The following is an 18,020-nucleotide window of genomic DNA, read 5'->3' on the forward strand; positions in this document are numbered from 1 at the left end:
TAATTGGGAAATTGCCCTATCACTTCCTGTCCCAATTACCACCATTCTCCAGATTGGTAAGTTTAAGGAAAGCTCCGCAGTAGGGATACAGACAGCCTGACAGCCAAAAAAAAACTGTCAAAACCCTTCTATATTCTAACCATGACTGAAAATAGTTTGACTGGAGTTTTACTTTGACTGGTTTTACATATATTATTGTGACCTTTATAATGTAATATAGGTGGAGGAGAGCGCGTCTGTGTATTTTACCTGATCAAGCATAAGTATATCCTAAATGCTCATGGTATCTGTTCACATTCTCTTCTAAGAGTTATATCACCCCTTTCATTTTTTTTTTTTAAGTAAAGTGCAAAACAAAGCCCTGATTCTGACCTATCAAAATAGCAATGGGGATATCCAGTCCCTGACCCTCATAAAGGTTTTTGCTTTAAATTTTACAAAAGTCGTTTAAAATCTTCACTGGACAAATTGAGTATGAGACACTTTAATTAACCATTCATATGAAAAGCAAATTTCTATTCACTTTGAATACCTAATTATGTGCAGATGCTCTTCACATACTGAAAATGAATGATTGAAGTGAGTATTCACAAACTTTTTCAATTAAGATTTTCAACTTCTTTATTAAATCAGCATCACTAAATGATGATGATCCATCTAACATAGCAGACCAAACTTGTCATTGTGCAGGAGATAAAATCATATTTTCTAGTACAAAGAGAAAGGTAAGTATGTCAAGCACAACCATAGATGATACTAATTGGACTGCCAGAAAAAGGGCAGTTTTTTTTTAATTTAGAGTGGGAATTCCTTTAAGCAGCTAAATTAAAAGTACTCATGAGTCTTCTGTTTTCTGAGATTTTCTTCTTATGCCAAGTCAAGGCAGTTATGACCCATATAATAAAACATTGTGACCTTATGGAATGACCCAACATTGGTATTAATATTAATTAGGTCCAATAGTAGATGTTAATCTTTGGTTTCCAAGTTAACTGGCTTAACAACAAGTTGTCTACGGTGCCTAAAAAGTCCATAGCCCTCCCCTTTGCTCTATTTTTCATAACAACAAGTTGATGACATAAAATTAATAATAATGCCCTGTACACACGGTCGGAATTTCTGACGGAAAATGTGCGATCAGATCATGTTGTCGGAAAATCCGATTGTATGTGGGCTCCATCTGACTTTTTCCATCGGAATTTCTGACACACAAAGTTTGAGAGCAGGATCTAAAAGTTTCCGACAACAAAATCCAATCGTTGAAATTTCCGATCGTGTGTAGACAATTCCGACGGACAAAGTACCACGCATGCTCAGAATAAACTAAGAGATGAAAGTTATAAAATACTGGCTCGTGTTTGACGTCACCTCGTTCAGAACGATCAGATTTTCCACCAACTTTGTCTGACCGCGTGTATGCAAAACAAGTTTGCCACAAAATCCGTCTGAAAAAATCCATTGGATTTTGTTGTCGGAATGTCCGACCGTGTCTTCAGGGCATAAGTATTAGAAATAGCTTGACATTTAGAAGGTTTTTTTTAAAATGCAGTTTAAAGTGGTATTAAACCCACAAACAAAAATTTAGCATATTGCAAACTATCCTTTCTTTATTTTCACCTTGTGATCTGGCTAGTAACTCACTTCCTGTGTTAGGGTGTCACCACTCCACTGGAAGAGCAATGGAGACACCTTTGGAGAGTAGCATTGTCAATCTGGAACGAGGGTACTGTTACATGCACAGATGCATCAGATTTAGGCGGACTTGACTAACAAATGAAAACTAAAATCCAGCTAATAAAGCAGTTGCGGTGGCAGTTTTTTTTATTTTTTTTATTTTGGGACAAATGTTTGCACTAAATAAAAGCTGAGCATTGTAGTCACCCCTACAAGCGTTTAATGGTGTGTTAAAAGATTTGCAGGTATTTATTTCAGATGATGAGTAAGCAGCATGCCCAGACAGTGGGAAAAGTGAATAGAATTCTAGGGTGCATCATTAGAGGGATCATCAGAAGGAGATTCCCCTATATAGATGTTTAGTTAGACCTCCTATAGAATACTAGGATTGATTTGCTAAAACTGGAGCGTGCAAAATCTGGTGCAGCTCTGCATGGTAGCCAATCAGCTTCTAAATTAAGCTTTTTCGTTTAAACTTTGACAAAAAAAAATGTTTTTATGCAGAGCCACAGCAGATTTTTGCAAATCAACCCCACTGTGTCCAGGTCTGGAGACCTCACTTACAAAAAGATGTTGATGAGATGGGCAGAGTCTAGAGATGGGCAACAAAAATTGTGAAAGTTCTGGGGAATAAAACATATCAGGAAAAACTTAAAGAACTTAATATGTACAGTCTGGAGGAAAGAAAGGAAAGGAGAGCCATGATTGAAACCTTTTAATACATCAAGGGGGTGAATAAGGTTCAGGAGGGCAGTATTTTCAATATGAAACTAAGATCAGGAACATAGGGACATGACTGTCAAATTAGCAGAAGGAAAGTTCAAAACTAATCTAAAGGCCCGTACACACGATCAGACTTTTTGAGAACTTTTGTTGGCTGTGCGAACGGACAAACTTTCTGGCAACAAAAGTCCGATGGAGCAAAGTCTGATCGTGTGTCCAGAAAACCATAGGACTTTTTTACAAAGTACAAATGCATTCAGAACCAATGCAAAAGATCAGACAACAATACAGAAGTTGAAGGTGGTGGTAAAGAGCAGAAAAACCATGTGATTTGGTGAAAGTTGGCTGAAAAAGTCCTGCCGTGTGTATGCAATACAAGTTCTCGGCCGATGCCCTTTGTACAAAAATCCACAGGAAAGTTTGTACAAAGTCTGATCGTGTGTATGAGGCTTTAGAATAAAATACAGAAAGTGTAGTTGATGCCTGGAATAGACATCCAGTGGGTCAATCAACATTAAGTGGATTCAAACATGTTTGGGGCAAACATAGATCTATACTCAGATAAAAATGTTTACAAGAAAAACAATGTAAAAATGTAAATTAAAAGAATGGGGCAGATTTGATGGACCTTGGTAATTTTTCTGCCATTATACTTCTATATTTCTGTTTGTCTTAGCCATTTAACTGTGACTTTTGCTGGGCAGTTTGGTCTGTTAAAGGAAGTTGAAAAATAACAGATTTACTGGTAGGTTCAATAGGTAAAAATTAAGGAAAAAATGCCTAAAATGAAAACTGCTGCAGCTACTATATTTAAGAATTGCTCATTTGAAATGTATTTAATTTTTCTTTTTGGGTTTAATACCATTTTAAGCTACAAAGAACCCTAATGCAGAGATTAATCATGCGTGGTGTTTCAATGATAATCCTGAAAAAGTATGTTTAACACAAGACATGCTAATACAAAAATGAGTCTATTATTGTACACATAAAAAGTGAGTTAAACCAAAATACCTAAATTATTTTTATGTTGTGTCTATCTTTATTACCCCAAAACAGGACCGGCACTAGGAAAAGGTGTTTATTGGAGAAGTCATATAATTATGAATCAGTCTTGGTAAGTTAACATTGACTACATAAGCAAACTAAAACAATTCAATCTTATTCGAGGGCATATTTACAAAGTAGTGTATGTGACATTCACCAAACATTTTCTGCAGATGTATTCTCCTGATTCATGTGTTTTAAATCACAGTGATTGATTCACCTGTAGTGAGTGCTTAGAGAATGTCTCATTCACTGCTTTATAAATGGCCTATGTATTGTAGCTTACGCTGATGATGAACACAAAATATACACAATTCTATATATTGTAAGACTGCTAAATTGTGAACATTTGAAATCAAATATATACATAAAATGGATATTATTCTGAAAACTCATAGATAGAAAACAAGTCTAATTTGATAGTAATTTAAAAGAAATAATAACCTATTAATGATGACAATAAACTGACACATAATGATTTTGGAAAAGATTCCTTTAAATCTTACCAAGGTAACTTTGATGGGCTCAGATCTTAGAACGTATCCGGTACCATGTCACAAATCCAGGACATATGCATTTGTCAGCTCTTACACAACCTAACAGTTTCCTTAGGGCTAATGTTCTCCAGTGCGGATGGATTTCAATCTCATCTGCATTATGCAGCCATTATTGTGTTTTATGTAATTTTCAGTTCAAAGGATCCTTTATGTTGCTGGAATAAAGGGAGAGAGACAGAGAAGGGGGGTAAAAACCCATGTTGGGATAACATCCTTGCTGACAGTTACATTTTATAATGGAAAAAATGAAATCAAATGACAGGGAAAAAGAAATATGGATGTAGAGAAAAATACTTAATCAGGAGAATTTAATTCAGTGCTTGTTTAAGTAACTGTAAAAGCCTAATGGTAAAGAGAAAGATGAGCTTTCAGATGGATTTGGCAGAAAGGCGGCTTGTTCAAAGGTGGGGCAGGCTATTATCTCTCTGTTTATTGTGTTCTAACTCCTGAGACAGAATATAATGTATCTAGATGAGAAGTCCAGCTTGGGGCACTAAGAAAAAGAAGGGTAAGCAGCATTCCAAGGACAATTTTAATAAAATACATGCGTTCAATCTACTTTTTTCTCATTATATCTTTCTGAATTATATTAAAAAATAAATTCAAGCCTATTTACACATGACTGCCGTGTGTCCGTTCAGTTCTCTTCTAATAAAATTGCATAAGGCTCTTGGTTTGTTTGTGATTCCTTGCTACCCAAGAGTACACATACAGTTTAAAATGCATATGGGTCAGAACCATATCGGACAGCGAAGATGATGCAAATTATCTACAGAAACATAGATATAACATTAAAGCTGGGTTTACACTATTGCTAATTAGATGCAGGTTCCCCACATGCAATTCATAATAGTAGGAGATTTAAACTGGCTATCTATAGAGCCAGTTCACATATCTCCATTGGGGCTCCAGTGCGAATTTGCACCAGAGCCCTGTGCGTCTTTTGGTGTGTTTCAGATCCGAATTAAGCCAAAAATTTAGGCTGAAATTGGACCTGAAACGATGAACAGGGACGCACCGAACCCTTGCTCTGAGCCACATGTGAAGATAGAGTAAACTCAGCCTGTTTGTCTTCTCTCCAGGATATACATACATTTAAAGTGGTTGTAAACCCTTTACACCCACTTTTTGGCTTACCTATAGCTAACCCGGATATCTCCTAAACCTGCACGGTTTAGGAGATATCCCCTGTATCAACATGTGCTGACGTCATCGGCACATGCTCACTAAAGCAATGGCACATTCGTGCCCTTGTGTCAGCTAGTATGCTGTTACTAGCCGCGTATGGCCATGCACGGGAGTGACATCTTCGCAGCTCCGGCCAACAGTGCCGGAGCCTGCGATACCCGGAAGTAACTTCAGGAGCGATGTCGCTAGCCAGAGCGGTGTATGAGGACCGCTGCAGGGGCTTTGATCTAAGGTACGTAATTCATAATGAGCTAGTATGCTATGCATACTAGTTCATTATGCCTTTGTCTTGCAGGTTTTTTGTTTTTTAGTGGATTTACAAACACTTTAAAAGTATTATCTTTAATATACTTTTTTTTCATTCTCATATACAACATCTGTCCACATATTTAACCCCTTCATGATGGGAGTAAAACAACATCTTAATGTCTGAAGAGAGTTTTGCAAAATTGTGTTGGTTATATGTACAGTTACTGTACATATCATCGCAACTATTTAGTGTATCCAAGTAAATTATACCGTGTTTTTTTTAGGACAAATTAGGCTTTCATTTGATGGTAAATAGATGGTAAATTCAATGGTAAATAGTAACGGATATCTCCTTTTTTTATCAAAGCAAAATTGAAACAAAATGGTACTTTTTTTATTTTATTTTCTATTACAAACAACAGTCCAAAATAAATTCTCTTGCTCCTGATGAATGCAGTGGTACCCCTTATGTATATATTATTCATTGTTTGTACTCGGACACATTTTGCCTTTTTTATCACTCACTACAACTCACTGACACCGACACTGACACTAAATTAAAAAATGCCTTTTTTAGGCCTACCTATTATACACTGAACATGACCTTTGACCTGGCCTTTGATTCTGACCATGACCTTTGACCCTAGCCTTGATCCTAACTCCAACACTGACATTGACCTAGATCAAATCTTAACCACTAACCGACCCGCTCACAGTACATGTACTGCTCACGTTTGATGTAGGTCAATGTCAGTGTTAAAGTTAGGATTGAGGTTAGGGTCATGGTCAGAGTCAAAGGCCAGGTAGGTGGCAGCTGCAGGCACCTCGTCATACTGGTATGTCACTATCACATGGTACCCGAGCAAATCACAGCACCCTGTATCATGTGATTAGCTTTATAACAGAAACAAATAAAATCATGTTTTTTAAAACTTTAGGTATTTTTTTAAATATCGCCAAAAGAAAGCTCTATGTGAGTGGAAAAGATGATAAAAATGTAATTTGCGTACAATATTGCATGACCCAGCAATTGCCAGTTAAAGTAATACAGTGCTGAATAGCAAAAAATGCCCCAGTCATGAAGAAGTTAAAATCTTTCTGTGGTTAATCAAGCTATTTTTAAACACACACTTTTCATTGTTTTACCGTTTCTCCTCTAGCAAGGAGAAAAATATGCAATTGGGGTTATTTACGAAAGGCTAATCCCCTTTGTACTGAAAGTGCACTTGGAAGTGCAGTCGCTCTAAATCTGAGGGGTAGATCTGAAATGAGGGGAAGCTCTTCTGATTTTATCATCCAATCATGTACAAGCTAAAATGCTGTTTTTTATTTTCCTTGCATGTCCCCCTCAGATCTGCAGCGACTTTACTTCCAATTGCACTTTCAGTGCACTTTCAGATTTGCCTTTAGTAAAGCGCACTTTCAGATTTGCATTTTCAGATTTGCCTTTAGTAAATAACCCCCAATGAATAATTTTCTCCATTTAAAAGGAGAAAACATAGGGGTTGGCTGTAGAGTCACTGATCAATATGGTAGCCAATCAGAGGCTATCACAGCAATCAGGTAATTAGGAACCAGGCCTCTTAGTTCCTGATCGTTAGTACGACACCCAAAGCTCACAGCACAAACACAATAGCACATACAGTACATGCACCAACACGGATAAAGACTCACTTCTGTGAGGCTGCATATATGCATACACTCACCTTTAAGGAGTTATTAGTAATTAATAGACCAATTAATTATTTTAATTATGTTGTTGTTGTATTTCTGCTGTAATAAAGAATAGAAAATACAAATCAGTTGCAGCTATGCAGATTACACAATTGAGTTTTTTTTGATATAGCACTACACATAAAGGCCAGAAGTAATCTACCTCTAGATTACTGTAAACTGAATTCTTATTGGTTGCTATGGGTGTGCGCATCATACACACCCATAGCAACCAATTCACTTTTTTAGTGAATAGTTCTGCATCTACTGCTATTGCTGGTTGTTGTTTCCCATAGCTTTTATGGGATCTGACATCCTTCCTCAGCAAAGATGTGTTTTTTCAGTTTGGTAATGTGTTAGATTTTTCCTGTAGCCATGCCTCAGGTCTTTGTGGTGGATTCTTTAGTTGGGACAGTAAGGGATGTATTTATTTTTAAAAAATGCATAGGTATTTGTCAAGTGAACATTCTGGTGCATTTGTTCTGTGTGAATGGGGCAAAATGAAGTGTTGTCAGTCTGTTTCCTCTACAGGTAGAATGTTATTCATTCATAAAAAAAGAGTGATCCAGGAAAATGGTCACTAGATGGAACTGAGGATAATAGGAAAAAAGTATTTACTGTATTTCTTATGATCTTTATCTCTATCTAGTAGTCATAATGTGGTATTTTCATAAGCCGCTCTCACAACATAGGTTTTATATATAGCCTGCTTCATAAGGCAGTCCATTTAATGAATGAATGGGATGCAAACACACAAAACATAAACATTTTTTATGCAGTACTTCACAACACCCATTCTGTGGAATTCATAAAAAAATATCTATATAGAATTCCATCATGTCTCTGCAAAACATATGTTGGTGTTTGCCCCAAATTCATGTACCTGTTGGAAAGGGTATTTTTACTTTGAAAGTAGGTTTTCCCTAAGCTTAGTGAATAAAGTTAAGCTCTGCTGAACCTCCATCATCTAATTTTGTGCATGCAAAAAAAAAATGTTTTTATATTTTCCATGCCCATGTTTGGTTACTTTTGCAAAGTGGATATTACCTCATTTATGCTGTGGAAAAATTCCCTTGCAAACTGTCTATTTTCTTTAGTAAATCAACCTCAATGCCTCTGAGCTTAGTGCTGACGCTTCATTCAGGCTTTCTGTATGTTTTTTTTTTTTTTTTTACTGGAGCTTACCTTTAACAGCTACATATTGCATTTTTCCAGCAGTCGTTGACAATACACAGTTCTTGATAACTAGGAAGAAATTAGAGTCAATAATAGCCTGAGCAACATCGAAGTCTGGAACCTATTAATGGCTATTTGAGCCATCCAGTTAATGCTAAACACTGCTCAAAATATCATGCCATCACTTGGGAAGTTCCACAGTGTGGGAATAGGTGAGGAACGGAGCTCTGTTGGGTAGGGAGTGGGTAGGAGCAGTATTAGGTAAAGGTAGCTGAAAGGAAGGGAAAGCGGATTTTGCCATACAGGGCATCTCTCATGCCAAATTCTTGGAACTGTCTCCCACCATCATCCAGACAATCTGCAGTGACTTGTAGGGGGTGTCAGAGCAATCGAGTAATCTTCATACCTCCTCCAAGGGACGTTGTCTCTCTCTCTCTCTCTCTCTCTCTCTCTCTCTCTATATATATATATAATTTGGACATTTTCACTTAGGGGTGTACTCACTTTTGTTGCCAGCAGTTTAGACATTAATGGCTGTGTGTTGAGTTACCTTGAGGGGACAGCAAATTTACACTGGTATACAAGCTGTACACTCACTACTTTACATTGTAGCATTCTTCAGTGTTGTCACATGAAAAGATATAATAAAATATTTACAAAAATGTGAGGGGTGTACTCACTTTTGTGAGATATTGTATATTGTATTAACTTTCCTGGCGGTAATCCCGAGTGTGGCTCAGGGTTAATTATCAGTACCAAAAGAGGTAACCCCAACCCACACTCAGGATTATACTGTAGTGTTACTTACCATGTCCCTGCAATCCCCGATGTCCTCCTGCTGTGTCCTCCGGCTGATGCTGATGTTCCATCAGATTGCAACAGTACATGTTGGCATTCATGGTCCCTCAATGAACCGTAGCTCCCAGTGCCGCCAGCACTCATGCAGCCCCAGACCATGACACTCCCACCACCATGCTTGACTGTAGGTAAGACATACTTGTCTTTCTACTCCTCACCTGGTTGCCGCCACACACGATTGACACCATCTAAACCAAATAAGTTTATCTTGGTCTCGTCAGACAACAGGACATGGTTCCAGTTATCCAGGTCCTTAATCTGCTTGTCTTCAGCAAACCGTTTGCGGGCTTTCTTGTGCATCATCTTTAGAAGAGCACAAGAGCTTCCTTCTGCGATGACAGCCATGCAGACCAATTTGATGCAGTGTGCGGCATATGGCCTGAGAACTGACAGGCTGACCCCCCCACCACTTCAACCTCTGCAGCAATGCTGGAAGCACTCATACATCTATCTTTCAGAGACAACCTCTGGATATAACGCTGAGCCCATGCACTCAACTCCTTTGCTTGACCATGGTGAGGCCTGTTCTGAGTGGAACCTGTCCTGTTAAGCCACTGTATGGTCTTGTCCACTGTGCTGCAGCTCAGTTTCAGGGTCTTGACAATCTTCTTATTGCCTAGGCCATCTTTATGTAGAGTAACAATTCTTTTTTCAGATCCTCAGAGTTCTTTGCCATGAGATGCCATGTTGAACTTCCAGTGACCACTATGGGAAAGTGAGAGGGATAACAATATATTTAACACACCTTCTCACCATTCACACCTGAGACCTTGTAACACGAATGAGCCACATGACACCGGGAAGGGAAAATGGCTAATTGAGACCAATTTGGACATTTTCACTTAGGGGTGTACTCACTTTTGTTGCCAGCGGTTTAGACATTAATGACTGCGTGTTGAGTTATTTTGAGGGGACAGAAAATGTACACTGTTATACAAGCTGTACATTCACTACTTTACATTTTAGCAAAATGTCATTTCTTGTTGTTGTGTTGTCACATGAAACAATATAATAAAATATTTATAAAAATGTGAGGCGTGTATTCACTTTTGTGAGATACTGTATACAATATATGCAAGATGAGAAACACAGGTCACTGTAAATACTGGAGTTACAAGGAATGGTGGGGGGCAGGACTGGGATCAGAAACAAGGGGAGCAAATATAAGGCAGCACGGCGCAGGATACAAGATACAGTGCAAGAGCAAGATCAGAAGCAGGATAAATGGCAGCAGCAGGATCTGACCTAGCACAGCAAAGCAAAGTAAAACACTGACAAGGTGTACAAGCAAAAGGGAGGCTTAAGTATCCCCCAGTAGCCAGAATCAAATTGAGACTGATTACTAGAACCTTCTGGCTGCTGGGAGACACCCCCTGGTGAACACTAGATCTACAACTTCCCACTCTGGAAAGCACAGTCTCACCAGCAGGTGACTCAAGTAGGGAGTCATAGATGTCTTCCCACAATCAACATGGCAGCATCGGGGACACAAAGACCGATGAATAACTGGCCCCGATGAAGACAGCACTGGATCCCTTGGCTGGTAGGTGTCTTTTTAATAATTACAGTAATTATAGCTGCTGGCATTTATTAATTTTTTAAACCAAAGCTCCATCTTTACGCAATTACAACGTTTTTGCCAAATAAACAGGCCCATAGCAGAAATGTAAAATCTGCGCTAGTCTATAGGGGGTGTACAGGTGTGTGAGGGGAACTGATTAATGCAAAGCCATTGTTAGATTATACAGTTGTACATTCAACAGCATTCAGAAAATAATTTATGGGTGCATTATTCTTGTGCTACAAAGCATTTGAGGCTTTCTCTGCAATCGCTTATGTTTTTACCCAGAAATTTCCAGGGAAGCCCAAGCTAGTAGGAAAAAAACTCTAATTACAATTTGTAAGTGTTGCTTCTGGATGCTACCCTCCCATTTCTTTGCTGCTCTAGGCTCCACCTGTGTTAGCCCTTGTACACACGGTCGGACATTCTGACAACAAAATCCATCGGTCCGAAACTGGTGTTGCATACACACGGTCGGACAAAGTTGTCGGAAAATCTGATCGTTCAGAACGTTATGACGTTATTTCCTTACGACGGGACTACGTTCAAGCTAGTAGCCAATAACTTTGGTCTTGTAATTTGATCTGAGCATGCGTGGAACTTTGTCCGATCGGAATTCTCTACCAACGATCAGACAAAGTACGACATGTTCATGTTGTCGGAAAATTTTATAGCCCAGCTCAAAAACGTAGTCGTTCGGATATTCCGACGGAAACAGTTCGATGGAGCCCACACACGGTCGGATTATCCGACAACATGGTTCGATCGGACATTTTCCGTGGGAATGTCTGACCGTGTGTACAAGGGCTTAGAAGAAATTTGTAGGCCAGTATTACTGACTTCCTTTTCAAAACACTTGGCTTGATTGACTTGGCTTGAGTACATTCTAAGTCACTTATCCAAACAGGAATGCAGCAAGTGAAAGTCAAAATGCCTTTTCTGCACACTTTTTCAGGTCAGTAACGGAATTAACAATGACAGCCAGACAACTTATATTTCTAGAAATCAGCAATGAAAGATTATTTTCTGACTGCAAAAGTTACCATAATGGTGAATAGGTCCCTGGAAATTTCCTGTGGGATACATATGAGCAGCCCTTATACAGAAGCAGGATCCATGTTAAACTGCCCTACTAGGGGTACAAAAATGTTGGTGTAAAAGCTCTAGCTACACACACATGCACACCTTTACCTAGAGTCCCTCATTAATTATATAAAATGCACAAAAAAACCCAGGACACTATTTTGCATATCTTGAAGTTTCTTTAATGGGGTACTGCAAAGACATGAAGAATTGAACACATTTCACTTCTAATTAAAGGTCACAGTTGTACAGAAGTAGATAATTAGGGATAATTAGGGAGACATATCAACATTAATAGTGACAGCTCTGACACCTGACATATTCTGCTGTAATTGTATTTTTGTAGTAATTTTCTATGTACATAATGCTCAGAAATGTTTTATTTCTTCTTTGAGAATGACCAAAAGGTTTCAATTCAAAATCTCGCCACCCCAATGGAAACTTCTATTCCCTGCTTACCAAATTCCGTCCAGTGACCAGAGAGTGGTAGTCATCATGGGCAACTTTATACACAGGTAATCTGCATAATGAGAAATTTCCTTTAAAGGTACAATGTAATAGTTTTGTCCATAATATTAAATATAAATGTTTTATTTTACAATTAAACATTTAATACAGTTTGCATGCATGACACTCTAATTTGATTATCCCAGGTAGCTCTGTTTCTTTATTATCCAAGCTATCTGCCTATAATAAGTATGCAGTGCATACTAGCACATTAGGCAATTCTCTTACAGGTGTTTTTTTTTTTTTTTTTTAAACACCCGCTGTTTACAATCACTTTAAAACATAGCTGTAAAACAGGATGTTCTTGTCCAAAGCTTGCCATGTGCAAGAGGTTTACAGAATGAATATGAATGTGTAAAAATGTAAACATTTTTTTTAATATTGAAACTTTACAAACCATTAAAATGAACACAAAAAGACCTTATTATGTTATATGTAGCGGCGGCTCCTGAAGAGCACACGCTATGGGATTTTTCAAAGTTAAAGTTTGCCTAAACTGCAGTTTGGTTTGGGTACAATTGTCTAAACTAGACCTCAGCATCAGTCTGACTGGTCTGACATCAGGCTTTTGGCTAGCTTTTGGTAAAAAGGGCATACTGTATTTAACTGGGAACCACCATGGGGGACAGTTTTAAAAATACCGTTCAGCTGGGAGTTGGTATTTTAATTGGGCTTAAAGGTCAACATTAAAAATACAGATAGATATTGCGGCAAAGTGGCACAACTGTGGTGGGTCACGTACCTAGTATGTGATCAGACACTTCAGGTATACACAGCGTGATCTGATCTGCGGGTACCCCTGACACGCGATGATCCTTCGGTACAGAGGGAGAATGGTGATCTGTTTATGTAAACCAGGCAGATCACCATTCTGTCAGTACAGAAGGCATGGATCCTGTTTCTCTGCAAAGTGACACCAATCAATGCCTTCCCCTGGTACAAGCACCTCCCCACAGTAAAAAGACACTAGCTTGGCACACACCCTTTGATCGTTCTTGATGTTAACCCCTTTCCAGACAGTTTTATTAGTACTGTGAGAGTGCATATTTATAGAACTGATCACTGTATTAGTGTCCCCAAAAATTGTCAAAATCTTCAGTGTCCAATTTGTCTGCCGTAGTATCACAGTCCCGGTATAAAGTGCCAATCACCACCATTACTAGTAAAAAAATATATATTTCATAGCTTGTAGGCACTATAACTTTTACGTAAACCAATCAATATACACTTATTGTATTTTTTTTTTACTAAAAATATGTAGCAGAATACATATTTGCCTAAATTTATGAAGATATTTTATTTTTGTAAATTTTTTTTATTGAAAAGTTTATAGCAGAAAGTAAAAAAAATATATATTTTTTTCAAAATTGACGGCTTTTTTTTGTTTATAGCGCAAAAAATGAAACCCGCAGAGGTGATCAAATACTACCAAAATAAAGATCTATTTGTTTGAAGAAAAGACATAAATTGGGTATAGCGTCGCGTGGCCATGCAATTGTCAGTTAAAGTAATGCAGTGCCGTATCGCAGAAAACGGCTTGGTCATGAAGTGGCATAAATCTTCCGGAGGGCAAGTGGTTAAACCTGCATTTGAAGTGGTGCACTATTTCTGCTAAATCACAGTTCCTTCTACGCTGGTTACTGTTTGTAAATAAAGGCTGGGCATGGGTTGAACTCATGGTTGATCCAAAGGTCATCCCTACTTATAGTACCCTGAAAGGCTTTTTTAAAAGCCATGTGCTAGCAATATACTTGTTTTCTAGCGATATGACCAATTTTCATAAAGCTAGCTAGCAATAATTAAAATATGCAAGGGCCACAACTGTGTCCAAAAAATTGCAGTAATAAAAAAAGCTAAAATATTGAAACTAGATCATGTACACAAAAAGAGCACAGAAACAAAAACCACAAATACAGGCTGACGGGAAAAAATGAACTACTCTTTTCCCAAACTATTGCTCACAATGCAGAACAAGGTCTATTTATCTTCTGTCTGTAGGAACTAAAAGTACTTATGTCTTATTCATGGTGCCAAAGTGATGTTCACTTTGATGATGTACAAAGTGTGAAATTCACTTGTGAATATTTCATGGGGACATAATCACTTCTACATCAGAACAGTACTGCAGGTCTTTTATAACTATTAATAAATTCTGGTAGAAATGCAATCTGGTATGATTGTAAGCTTAATTACTGATATGGAGTGACAGTAAGGATGTTGGATATTCAAGATGAGCTTCTAGATCAGATGCAGGACTTACCTGCTTGTATGTGTTGCTCCCTTCTTTGCCAGCTGGATTAGAAAAGTATCGCCCTTCCACCGGTGATTTCCATTCTGCAGTGTTTTTGTGAGCAAGGGAATGACACCTCACTCATCCAGCCAGTGAGGGAGTGACACAGGTAAGTGCTTTCCACATTCTAGTGTGACACAGATTCTAAAAACCAAACTGGTCAGAAAAAGTGGCTCTTACAAGGATTGGAAAACCATTTAACACTGACAGGTGGCTTAGCAGTCATATGGTTTGAAATGTTTTCCTGCTTGCTGAACAAAGGAGGTTCCTTGCTCGGTATGGGTGCTATTCAAGGAACACTCTACATTTTTTTTAAATACATGTAAAGCATTTTCTTTTGGGCAAGAGAGAGAAGTCCCTTCAGAATCTCCACCTCATCCAACCAAAAAACACTTTTTATTCATTATGAAAATTCAAAATGTTCTCTGAATGATGCCTATGTCAAGCGATTGAAATGCTGTGTAAGCAGTAGGCAGCCAGTTAGCATGGGACCCGGAAGCTAGTGGCAATCAGTGAAGTAGAGGAGCCCACTATCCAAGCTGGACAAGCTGGACCAATGTAACTATCTAAGAAGTGCCATACCTAATCTTCAGTTTTAAAGGCCATTTAAAAATACATGTCAATTTAATGCAGTGTACACACGGTCGGACTTTCCTGCAGAAAAAGTCAGACAGAATCATTTCATCGGATATTCCGATCGTGTGTGGGCTTCATCAGACTTTTTTTCAAAAATTCTGACGGACCTAGAAACAGAACATATTTTAAATCTTTCTGACGGAATCAATTCCTATCGGGAAAACTGTTCATCTGTATACTATTCTGACAGACCAAAAGCAACGCAAGGTCAGCTATTGCCTCCTGGCTATTGAACTTCCTTTTTTCTAATCCCGTTGTACGTCATCGTGTTCTAAACGAACAGACTTTGGTGTGATCATGTGTAGACAAGTCAGTTTCAGCAGAACTCTGTCGGAAAGACTGTCAGAGTTTATTCTGATGGAAAAACGGCCGTGTGTACGCAGCATAAGACGACCACAGGATGACAGCACTGCTTTTACTGATTTTACTCAAAAAAGAGAGCTTTCACCCTAGTGGGAAAATACCAAACCTACTTGTAAGGGGGCTTGTGATTGGTTGATGTTTGGCATCAACTGGTAAAAGTCTCTGCCCTGCTTTTTTTGCTGGAAAAATAACCAACCTAAACCTCAACCATATTGTGCCCAACTCTTTGCCAGAGGCCTTCCCACAACATCCCCAGCCATCAGCCTTCCAAAGAAAGGAATGTCCACACAAAAGAAGTATAGTTGCTGCACTTTACTAATTTAACTTCAAACAATGGCATTTACAAGTACAAGACATGCTATTCGGGGTCACTTGACAGTATTTTTTCAATCACATAATGGATTATCCACAGTAGTCATATGTGAAAGCAGTATACAACACTTCACCCTTAAAGCGTTTGTTACCCCATTTCATATTCCTGATATGTGCCTGCTGTACCATGTACTTGTATTAGAAAGTATCCTGTTCACTTTGTATTGCTTCCTTTGTGTAAAATGCCTGGTATACCTCCTAGTCCTCTTGCTTTCCTATTAAAAACTGACCACACTAAGCAGGAGAGCACCACGTGGTCAGTTTTCTAGCTATGCTGGGAACTTAGCCTGCTCTCCTCCAATGATCAGACTTGTCCTGACACAGCATAGCACACTGCACAGCCTCTCACTGGGAACCTCAGTGTGCTACTGTTTTACCTCCCCCAGCTCTCATGCAGTTAAACACAGAGAGAAGGTTTCTCACCTATAAAAAAGGGAAAAAGGGTATTTATAATTTTTTTCTATATCTATACAAAAATGTTTTCTTTTCATTTCTATTTTAAACTAAATGGGTTGTTTTACAAGGTGATTGTTTAGACAATCCTCCCTTAAGCCCCATACACATCACATTTTCTGCTGATTTTCTCCTTCAGCTTTACCAAAACTATATAATATGAGGTCAAACCTTAGGAGTTTGTATGTAATTTGTATGCAATCAGGCAGGCCCCTGCACTACATGGCTTTGGTAAATCTGAAGACAAAAATCAGCAGAAAATCTGATAGTGTGTATGGGGCTTTACTTTCTCTCATTCAGAGGACTTTGGCTTGCCTTATTCTATCTGTGTCCAGCTCACATGCTCCTTGCATGTAGTTACTGAGACAAGATCACTGCACTTACATATCTGTCTTTAGTAAACTTTTCATAGGTTTTCCAGGGGGATAGACTCACTTTAGAGAATACTTGGCCTGGCCTAAAAGGCCTTTTGTAACCCGCTCTTGCCTCCACCAACATAAGAAACAGGATGACTACAGCCGGATCTTCTGAGTGAAAAAAGACCTCACCCTGTCCTCCAGCCTTTTCCAGAGCCTTCACTTAACTGGCTACATCTGCATACTGGCGGGGTCTCTGGCTCAGGTTCCTCCCAATCTGGCTTATATATGGGCACTGGCTCACCCATGACATCTACTACTGGAGGACTCTAGTTGAAAGGAACCCAGCACCTATTACCTTTCATCACACACTATTCTGGGACATGGCCACCTATTGGCAAACTAGCTAACTGCATCTGCTTACATAATGGCAACATCAACAGGTATACTATGCTACAAAGGGATTAGCATGTATTAATTATATTAAGAGACTGCATGAAATATGTCATTTTTTTATTTTCCAAATGGTTACAGTTTAACGGTCTTATTGCTCAGTATGATTTTAAAGTAGAATTCCAGACTAAACCTAACTAGTCTTAAAAATGCTTTCACCCCCCTTCAGGCCTCTCCAGTCCGGTCTTGTGATCACCTGTGTCAGCTATAGCAGTTGCTGGGGAGAGGAGAGAGAGCATTCAACAACAATTGGGAGTGATGCCCTCACCCATAGGCTCCCATGGTCCATCAGTTGTCGGCACTCCCTCTCCTTCTCTGAAGCCATTGCTGACTGACACAGGGAAGTGAGAACACATGACTGGACTGGAGTGGGCTGATAATAGGTAAGTATTTAGAACTTTATTACACAGGTTAGTCACCATGGGTGTCAGGATAGGGGAGCTAGCATTTTTAAGAATAGTTAGGTTTAGCCTGGATTTTGACATCTTCAAGGCCTACTAAGGTGTTTTAAAATGCCCCTATGAAGTAGGTATTAGTATTGCATTAGATTCCTTTGTATCTTAAAGGGGTTGTAAAGGTAAATGTTTTTTCACCTTAATGCATTCTATGCATTAAGGTGAAAAAACATCTGACAGTGCTGGCACCCCCAGCCCCCCCCCCCCCTGTTTTACTTACCTGACCCCTCAAAAGTCCCGCGCTTGCCCCCGACGTCCTCTTCACCACTCAGCCTGGCCGCTGATTGGCTGGAGTGGATGGATTGAAAG

Source organism: Lithobates pipiens, unplaced genomic scaffold, assembly GCF_037356315.1.
Source record: "Lithobates pipiens isolate NorthernLeopardFrog02 unplaced genomic scaffold, aLitPip1_a1.2 Scaffold_3, whole genome shotgun sequence".
NCBI lineage: Eukaryota > Metazoa > Chordata > Amphibia > Anura > Ranidae > Lithobates > Lithobates pipiens.